Source organism: Schistocerca cancellata, chromosome 7 (assembly GCF_023864275.1).
Source record: "Schistocerca cancellata isolate TAMUIC-IGC-003103 chromosome 7, iqSchCanc2.1, whole genome shotgun sequence".
Lineage (NCBI taxonomy): Eukaryota > Metazoa > Arthropoda > Insecta > Orthoptera > Acrididae > Schistocerca > Schistocerca cancellata.
The window spans coordinates 583,058,748-583,069,503 of NC_064632.1; the positions used below are offsets into that span (position 1 = coordinate 583,058,748).

The 10,756-nt window shown below is 47.2% G+C and overlaps 1 non-coding gene across 1 annotated transcript; it reads right to left on the bottom strand.

The window, feature by feature from the left end:
* Window positions 1–2,553: 2,553 nt before the first annotated feature.
* Window positions 2,554–2,628, bottom strand: Trnas-cga (transfer RNA serine (anticodon CGA)). The gene has a single exon. It is a non-coding gene; the product is annotated as a tRNA-Ser (tRNA).
* Between the last annotated feature and the right edge of the window lie 8,128 nt (window positions 2,629–10,756).

The following is a 10,756-nucleotide window of genomic DNA, read 5'->3' on the forward strand; positions in this document are numbered from 1 at the left end:
TGTTTGAAGATAACCCAACGGCTCACTCGTATCTGGTTCCGACGTGGAGCCCTAGTTCTGTTTGTGTGTCGTTCTTACGAACACCTGCATCGGACGCTCTCCAGAATGTGGATGTGCAGAGGTGCTACTACTTCTCGGTCAGCTCATACACCTGTCCTAAGCCCACTTGATGTCTTCTCGTGGAATCGTGTGAGAAGTCTTGTGTATGACAAGTCAAAAGATACTGAAGAGGGTCTCCTAACAAGTATTCTGGTTGCCTCTGACGTTCCTAAGACAATGAGGTTGTTCGAAGTGTGTGTGTGTGTGAGAGAGAGAGAGAGAGAGAGAGAGAGAGAGAGAGAGAGAGAGAGAGACTGACTGTCTTGGCTATTTTTTATTTATTTATTTATTTATTTATTGTTCCGTGGGACCACATTAGGGAGAAGTTTCCATGGTCATGGAGCGAGTCAATACATGAAAATATAACACGATTGTAGAAACAGATAAAATGAGATATAAGAAACATATTCAGGCGACACGTCATTAGTTTAAATAAAGAAAATCAAGAATGTGACACTGGAATTTGCTTAATTTTTTAGTTCTTCCAGGAGCTCCTCGACAGAATAGAAGGAGTGAGCCATGAGGAAACTCTTCAGTTTAGACTTAAAAGCGTTTGGGCTACTGCTAAGATTTTTGAGTTCTTGTGATAGCTTATTGAAAATGGATGCACCAGAATACTGCACTCCTTTCTGCACAAGAGTCAAGGAAGTGCATTCCACATGCAGATTTGATTTCTGCCTAGTATTAACTGAGTGAAAGCTGCTAACTCTTGGGAATAAACTAATATTGCTAACAGCAAACGACATTAAAGAAAATATATACTGTGAGGGCAATGTCAGAATTCCCAGACTATTGAATAGGGGTCGACAAGAGGTTCTAGAACTTACACCACACATAGCTCGAACAGCCCGTTTTTGAGCCAAAAATACCCTTTTTGAATCAGAAGAATTACCCCAAAAAATAATACCATATGACATAAGCGTATGAAAATATGCGAAGTAGACTACTTTTCGTGTGTCTACTTTGGTGAGCTGCTGTACATGTAGCGACTTATGGTAGTCGTGCAGGTTACTAACAGTATTGCAAAGATGTGTCTACACCGATTTCAATCATCAGCGCAAACCAAAGGCAAATTTGCTTTGGGTTTTATATTTCAGGTTTAGTCATTAGAAATTACTCAAATAGCGATGTTCTTTCCATCAGACCTGTACAGGGCGATCTTTCATATCGTATAGAAACGTCGCCTTGATAAAGTACAGATAACTTTTAATGGAAATACTACTATTGTTTTATGCGAACAGTGTGGTCAACAGTTGACGAAAACGCTTTCTTTGTAGAGGCGACCTTCGGAAACCACGTGAGACTATAACAGGGGATCACGCCTGGATGTCGGGACAAGCAGTCGCGCGGGAGATTTCATGCTTCACGTTGACAATGAGCAGCAGTTAAGTACAATACAAGGGATAGAGCGCCTCAATGGCTTGACAACACTGCAATACAAGTGTAAAGCAAGTAGCTACGGTGTTTCCAAATTGAAGATCGTAAAAGCACAACAAGTTCCAGTAGTTTGAACGATGCAGATCCATGGAATCTTTATGTTGACATTTTATTTATGAATTAGTTTGGTCTACGAGCGTCAGTCAGAACGTAGTACCACACTCTGACAGCAGCTACAATATTCACAATTAATTTTTACTTTCCTGTAGCAGGCCGGGGTGGCCGAGCGGTTGTTGGCGCTACAGTCTGGAACCGCGAGACCGCTACGGTCGCAGGTTCGAATCCTGCCTCGGGCATGGATGTGTGTGATGTCCCTCGGTTCTAGAGGACTGATGATTTCAGAAATTAAGTCCCATAGTGCTCAGAGCCATTTGAACCAACTTTCCAGTATAATCATTGTTCGGCACCTGGCGTGCACAAATCTTGCAGTAGGCCAGTTTTTCAGTAATGGCCTTCGCATTGCCTTCACCGACACAGTTCCCCTTGAGCTACCGGCGGCCGCCACGGTTCATTCGGTCGACGCGCTGGATGTTGTGTGACGTCACTGCAATTGCTGGCCGGCCCGTGAGCTCAGCGTTGCGTCAGCTAGCTGTGTCCGCCGTTCAGTTTCTCCACAACGACGAATCCGTCGTCCAACGGCGCTGACGTCCACCGTAGTATCTCCGTACACTTTGTTCAACCTTTCATGAATGCAATTGGGCTTGTCACCCTCTGCAGTGAGGAATTCAACGACAGAACGTTGTCTTAAACATACATACGCCAGTGTCGGTCATTTACTGAGCTTATACGGCGCTTCCATCTATCATGGAGGACGCTCTTACTGGAGTTGGTGGTAGCAGGTGGTTTGGCGGAAGTGCACCAAATTCACGGTTACTACATTACCAATTTAATAAAGAAGGAGAGTAGAGAGACATTACTTTCTGCCTGGCTCTCGCACGTTTTCCCGACCTGTCGTTTGTGAGCTACAGGAATGTAGCAACAGTTCCGTAAATGAAACTTCCTGGCAGATTAAAACTGTGTGCCGGACCGAGACTCGAACTCGGGACCTTTGCCTTTCGCGGGCAAGTGCTCTACCAACTGAGCTACCCAGGCACGACTCACGCCCCGTCCTAAAAGCTGTACTTCTGCCAGTACCTTGTCTCCTACCTTCCACACTTTACAGAAGCTCTCCTGCGAAGGTTCGCATATCAGCGCACACTCCACTGCAGAGTGAAAATCTCATTCTGGAAACTTCCGTAAATAATTGGTTTCCGTAGGTAGCTTTTCGATTCCTTTCAGTGGAATTTGTACCTCATTTTATTTTCCGTACACATCTAAAAGTGATTCTGCACATTTGCTGATAAAGTATTACTGTTGGCCCAACTTTGCCTGTTGTTAAATTGGCTTCAAAGTCTTAACTGGATAATAGAGGAGAGATCACTTTTCTCAGCTAACACACAGTTCTGGAGGACATAATTTTGCCTTCTGAATAGTTTATCATCTCCACTTGTATCTTCGGACCAAGTCGTTCCCTGGCCAGGGCTCCCTCTCCCGGAGCAACACGGTTGTCGCTTCCCGTCACACAGCCTGCTGCGGCAGGGGGAGGGGCGCCGAGGTCAGCCGCCTCAGACACGTCTGTGCTGACAGCTGCGCGCGTGCCGCCGCCGCCGCCGCCGCCGCTGCTGGACTCGCCTGGACGGCATTTACGGCGAGGTTTTGTTGTGGAAATGCAGCTGCGGGTGGACTGGTCAGCGGGCTGGTTCGCGTAGCGGTTTGCGGAGAGCTTGTGTGTGTGTGTGTGTGTGTGTGTGTGTGTGTGTGTGTGTGTGTCCAATACTTGTTCCCACAGGGCGGGGGTGACGGGGAACCGGCTCCTCGGAATGAGCTTTGGTGAGCACTCGACAGTGACACAGCGCGAACACACATCCGCCTCGCTTCCAGAGCGCTCGCAACTTGGCACTCTGAGTAGCTACCAAAGAACGCTGGAACCGCCGCGCTAACGGAACGCTGTTCGCCAAGGAGCATACCGAACACAATGGGAAAAACATTTCTGACGCCTGGGAGACAAGTTTCCGCAGGAACGCCGTATAGCCAGCTGAAGCCGGTCATTGATGATCAGACCCAACAGAGGTTCCAAAATGAAATGTCGACAGTTGCGTTTTACCAGCCGTTGCGAACAGTCTCAGATATTTTATACGGAAATATGATCGAGCGAGTCGACGTGTGATGGGTGCCCGAATGTTCGTCAAACAAGGAATGTATGCGTGCAGACCTGTGACAACGGCAGTTGTCATTTTTGATGACAGATCTACACCAAACTCTTGATTATGATGACGATGAAAAACAAAGGGAGACAAGTGGTCGCTGACAATGTTGAAAAAGACATCTTGGTTCGTGTTCAGTATAATGGTGGACGAGTGGCCTGAAGTCGTTATACGAAAGAAGACACCCGAAACGTGACAGAACGACCACTGGCTCAAATTACAGTCTCTACACCGTGGGTTAAACTTCACTGGGCCAGCCTCGCACCGTCTGATGAGAGACAAAATCACGACTCGCCGGACCACACTACACACCTCAAGTCAGCTACTGCCCACTTTCTGCGTACATCGTCAGAGTGAAAGTGCCCAGCTCCGAAAAGTCTGCTGAATGGCTTTCGCAACGGACGCTCCGAAACTGGTTTCATTCATTAAGAGGTTCACTTACAGTCGGGTTTGAAAACGACTGTCACTGACACGGCGTGAACCTAGTCTGCGGATCCTGTCGGTCACAACAATTGTGTTACATGGCTGCAAGTGGGACACCATTCTTTGCAGAGACGATGGAAAATCCGCGTGATGCACCACCGGATCGCGGAACTGCATTCACGGTGTGGTCAAGGGTGCGTCCGAACACGGTAACGCCTTTCTGCTCTTCTATCACGTCACTGCGCTGGTTGCGTACAACTGACTTCGCTCCCACGGCCTACGTCAGCGCTGCACAGTCGGACCAGTGTGCTTTGTTAAGGGTGAGACAACTCTTTTCTCCGGTAAGTTTATTCTCACCAGTTCAACACGATTTTAATCACAAGAGCTCCGTCGTAATACTCGACCTATACTCTAGCGATTCGGTTGTCATCGTGTGACGACGGCCTCCCGTCGGGTGCAAGTCTTTCGATTTGACGCCACTTCGGCGACTTGCGCGTCGATGCGGATGGAATGATGATGATTAGGACAACACAACACGCAGTCCCTGAGCGGAGAAAATCTCCGACCCAGCCGGGAATCGAACCCGGGAACCCGGGCGTGGGATGCGAGAACGCTACCGCACGACCACGAGATGCGGGCACGACATCAAGGAACAACTTCCACAGTACAAGAGAGCTGTAGGCTGTAGAGCGCAAGACTATAGGGGAAGAGAGGGATCGGTATATGTACAACGCTGGGTGTAAGTGTACCCTGGAATGAAGTCGGCAGAGGAGAGGAATGAGTAGATGCTGTATCAGACCAGCGATAGACGGACACTTAATTAAAAAAAGAAAAAGAAAAAGGAAAATATCTACACACATCTTTGACTGCATTTCGACGAAGAGCTTCGGCACCATTACATTGAATGACAGTACGCATACCTATGTATTGTTTACTGTCTGTCTTACGAGAATAAAGTCTTTTAAGAAGATACTGTCGCATATTCACTTCAGAATAATTAGTTCATTAGTACCTTCCTTTCTTTTTTCTGAATAGTCAAAACTAACATCGCGTCACTTACTGTCGGGGGTTACTACGACTTGATATCAGTTATTATTGCTCTCTGTGTCCTTACATAAGATTTTCATTTACTCATCAATTATATCAATCGTTCTGCGTGAATGGTATGTCTAAAAAAATTCAATAAAAAAGCTTAAATGCAAGAGGCACTCATAAAAATTTTGATGTGCACAGATTTCGGAATTTAAACGTTTACTTCAGCGAGCCGCACCAATTTTTCGATAATAGGCCTATAAGTAGCTATCAAATACAAGAGAGCTACGTTTACCATACACCATAAGTGGGCATTCGTTCTTACTTTACATATGTGGCGCACTGTCATACGGGAGTACATGTTCTCGGATTTCCTGCAGAGACCTACTGCGGTCCAGATCACCGTGGAATTCTGGTGGTATATGGACCAACGAGTAAAACTGTGCCAGCAATTTGACCAAGGTCGTACAGATGTGGCTGGCGCTGATCGGGAAGGAAGGTCGTCACATTGATTACAGACAATTAGTCCACTCAAATGGTGCTCAAAACGGCCTCAAAGCTTTGTACAAGTTTTTCTATATGTTTTCGAGAGTGGTGATCTGAATTTTCGAAGTCTCACCAAACTTTTGGCCCAAAAATGAGTCAAAAATGGAAAAAAATACGAAAAAGGCGACTTTTTTGTTTTTCGCTTATGAGTCAGAAACGACCCAACTGACTACTTCTGAGAATAAAGAGGATAATATTTTCCACAAAATAGGGCGTTGTGACTATTTTCTTCAGACGAACCTTGTGGCGTGTAGCGAGTGCTGCAATTTGCGCGATTTCAAAGCTGCTTCGCGCCATATCAGGACTTCCACGGCCCCACTCCAACCCCAGCACCGGCGCCCTTATCGTATTACCTTGCACATCTGTTGTCGAATTCCATTCTCCTGTAATGTTTCTGCTGTGGTTGGTGGTCCGTACTTGCCGTAGTGAGCGGTAACATGTTTGTGAGATGCCACTGACCACCTCTACCCAATGTCGAACACTTCTTGCATGGAGCTGTTTGGCACAGTAGGCAGTGATTTTCAGGTATCCATGAAAGTTGCGTTTCCTTCACGTAATCTAAGTACAGTTCAAGATCTGATGCAGTGTTTGATGGTTATCCTGGCGAGTTGAGTTCCAGCACCAGGGAGAACGATCGAGCGAGAAGATCCCACGAATAATCTTCAACGAAACGATGGCGACACGTGTCGCTCCGGAAAAAGTCCTCTCAGATCGAACAAGGGCCGTTTAATATCGATGTTCATCGACAAATCGACCAAGCAGGCATAGCATCCAAGCACGTTGTGGAAGATAGACATACCTTAATTACCAACACAGCACTATGTTTGGCCCCACATATTCAACGGTCGTAGTTGTTGGGGAAGACGGGGACCTTCTCGTCATTCTACCAGTCCTCTGTCATGGAAGTAATGTATCACTGATGAAACAAGGGAGAGGAAAAATCCTACAGCAGTTTTACTCTCCTCAGGGAATTGGCCATCCCGCTTGAGGGGATACCCTGTACTTGCATGCGATCAGTGGCTGTGGCACTACTTCTGCTCTAGACAATCAAGCAAAAGAGAAATGCAGGACGGTAATGAAGAAGAACCTTGAACTGCAAATGGACATACAAATATTTAAAGATCCGATGGCCTTAGTGGACTGTGGTGAAAGAGTCCTCATCAGGTTGTACAGTGCTGTAAGCGGAGAGTGTGAACAGCGTCAGATACAGAAACTACATCAAATCGGTATTCATAACAACTGTCAACAGCGCTTTCCTGCCACCAACTGATGATGCGTCTTCCCACCACGGACCAGTAGGTAGAAGAGTGGCTGACCAAAAACCCGAGGAATGGGTCTCTCCAAGATCCAAAGACCGCCTGGTTCCAACAACTATGCTTCAGCTGGCAGCAGTCGATGTTACTCTGGTCTGTATTGCATGCATCTGCAAAACTGGATGTCGTCGCTATCTTCTAACTGCCAAAAAACTGACCTCTCCTGCACAAAGTTTTGCATAAACTGTTTGTGAGAATGTCAGCTACCTGTATTCGCAAGACTTAGACTTCGTGGAAGTAAAGGAAGGACACGTATCGAAGCAACGTGCCGGGTGTTAAAATTTGGCCAGTTGAGAACAAGAGGACCACACTGATCCCGGTATTTTTCCTTTATTAGAGCTTTTCGCGTGAATGGATGGGAAAAAGCATACATTTTCATGTAACATTGATCCATGTCGAAAAACCGCCGTCTTCTGTCAAAGTATCTCAATCTCCCACTTTATAACTAATCTTGATTTGAAAAATAGATTCTGCCATAGTGTTTTAAGCGAAAAAGCACACTGGGATAGTTATAGTTCCAATTTATATCTCTGATTTAGGGCGAACCTGAAGTGATCCAAGTGCAAAATATTGATGGTGATTGTGATTTACAGTTTGGAGTTCGTGTAACTTTTTAAACACCAAATAGGTGCAGGAGAAGAGAACAGGGGTCTTCACGCCTCGTGCGTCGCTGTCGGAAGCGTAAATCTTTCGCAGTTGGTGACACGACTGACAAAGTTCCTGTATTTTCCAAGCCTATCGGATTAACTGCGAAGGCTACCGAACTGTTTTCGGGGAGGGCGCTAAGATATGACGAAAGTGAAAACTAATTTTTTTTCAATTTTTCGTCACAGTGTAAACTAGACAGAAGAGTATGAAGTGATTGACCTAAAACCTAATGAAACAGGTTTGCAGGCATTTCTGCTGAGCGTCCGAAATTATATATCTACACAGGCTAGAGTAGCAAAGCCCTAACCGTACAAAAAGGTGCAGGACTTACAACTGTTAAATTTGTTCCATCAGTTCATCATCTGTTCAACCAATCAGTTTCGCATGTACCCAGAAGATGAAGGCCAAGGACGATGAAAACATGCTACCGTCCGAATCTGGATATGACCTTCAGTATTTCGATGTAACGTAACTGTAATTTCATTATTTGTTTGTACCGACGTGATCCAAGTGATCTGTTTAGGTTCGAATCCTGCCTCGGGCATGGATGTGTGTGATGTCCTTAGGTTAGTTAGGTTTAAGTAGTTCTAAGTTCTAGGGGACTGATGACGTCAGAAATTAAGTCCAATAGTGCTCAGAGCCATTTTTTGATCTGTTTACTACAAAAACCAATCTTTTTGTATCTTCCAATAAAAATTCAACAACACATTTTTTTTAAATTTATTCTAACATATCAGTCAACATTTCATTACAGATAAAACAAAGAAAACCGTTTCCTTAAAAACAAACACAAACGCGTTTCCCTAGTTTTCTCGAAATGACGAGAGCGGCACTCGCGTCGGTACGGCTCTACTGCCGCCGGCCGAGCGTGCTGAGAGTCGCGGCGCTGCCGTCACGCGCCGCGCAGGGGACGCGTGGCCACCGGCACGCTCGCCCCCACCTCGCCAAATGTCACGGCAGGCGCTGCCCGAGTCCCTGCCCAGCCAGCCACTGGCTGCTTACCGACTGCTGGCTGCCTGCTGCCGCACCAGCGCCCAGCCTCTCGCTCAGCCAGCACCTCGGGCCCGTTTTGTCCGGATAACAGCCTGCCACTTTCCGGTAGTGCAGACGGGGTGCTCAGGAGGTATCTGACAGCATTACATCCTGTGTGCTCCGCTACCTCAACGCACCGTGATAATTTCGTCAGCCAGTTACTCGCAGACGTTTTGAGGACATCCTCTTACCCAAAGCAGAGACATTACTAGACTTACGACGGACGATACTTCCAGTGCCACTGTCTTTTTTTCTCCTTCCCTTCTCATTTCCCGACTGGTACACTGGTAGATCGATTCTCCATAAACACACGAGCTACAGTTTCTCAGACTTTGTCGTCCTGATCAGCTTGTGAGATTTGTGTCGGAGAATGTAGTACGTTGTCTGAAACTTGTTGCGACACACACTGTTGCGATTCCAGCAGCACGCCTCCCCGCGGTGCACTGCGTCGGCCTTGCACTGACTGCCACAGGAGCTTGCTGAGCATCTCCGCAACTCTCGCGCTCGCCTAACGGTCCCGTGAGGCCCGCCCGGTTGGCCGTGCTTTCCGGCTTTCCGGTCAACCAGCCAGTCTGTGGATGGTTTTTCCATCTGCCTCGGCGCATGTGGGCTGGTACCCCTCACACTACATCGGCGATTGCTGCGCAAACAAGTTCTCCATGTACGCGTACACCACTATTACTCTACCACGCAAACATAGGGGTTACACTCGTCTGGTGTGAGACGTTCCCTTGGGGGGGGGGGGGGGGGGTGTTACACCGGGGGCCGAACTGCACAATAACCCTACGTTCGGTGTGGGGCGGCGGATGGGTGAAGTGGACTGCGGTAGTCGTCGTGGGGTTGTGGACCACTGCGGCTGCGGCGGGGACGGAGTCTCTCCGTCGTTTCTAGGTCCCCGGTTAACATACAATACACTACGCTCCCGTGACGAAATGCGCTGCTCTTCGTTGGATTTTCGACATCTCTTTTATTAACCCCAATTAGTAAGAATTACAGACTGACGAACGATACTCAAGAATCGGCTGAACCGTTCTTTTTTGGAAGCCATCTCTTTCGTGCGTGAATTACATTTCCTTAAGGTTCTCCCAGTGAAACTATATCTATTTCTCCTACTATTAGTCGTGTGTGATCATTCCACTTTAGGTCGTTGAGGATGGTTGCTTGTAAGTATTTAAGTCTCCGGTAATGTAATCGATGGGTAGCGGGTCTGTTGATCTACTTATGCGCACTACATCATATGTAAATCGACGTTCAGGGTCAGCTGACAGTCGCACTGAAAATCTCATGTCCCCTATAAATTTACCCGCTTTTTGCTACATCCTTCTGTCTTTTTCACTCTCCTGTAGTCAACAGCACTATGGGACTTAACATCTGACGTCATCAGTCCACTAGAACCTAGAACTACTTAAACCTAACTAACCTACGGACATCACACACATCCGTGCCCGAGGCAGGATTCGAACCTGCGACCATAGCAGTGGCGCGGTTCCGGACTGAAGCGCCTAGAACCGCTCGGCCACCGCAGCTGGCTGCGTTTTTGGGATCTGTATCAATAAACAATTCTTTCGCAATGTGTACGTCCATCAATAATTATGTATGAAATTCTTCAAAAAATTTCCTATATTTCTCCGATTTTCTCGGCTTTTTCAACAGGTCTATCTGTGATAGGCGCAAGTCTTCTAAATAATTTTATGGATCTACAGGAAGCAGGAGGAGTCGCAACGAGACGGAAACAAGATGGAAAAGGAAATGTGTTACTACACTCTAGCCTTCTAACAGCTCTGCTTACGAAACACTAAAATGAGAGGAGAGAGAGGCTCGGCGAGTGCACGCACGGTCGCGCACCTCTTGCTCCGCGCGCCCAGCAGCGTCAGTTCCGGCTGCGGCCGTGACGTCACCAGCTGGAGGGCGACCGGTCTGTCCCCGGCGGGTTCCGGCCGCGGCGCGCCTTCCTAAGCGCATCACCACTTCTTCTCCCTCTGC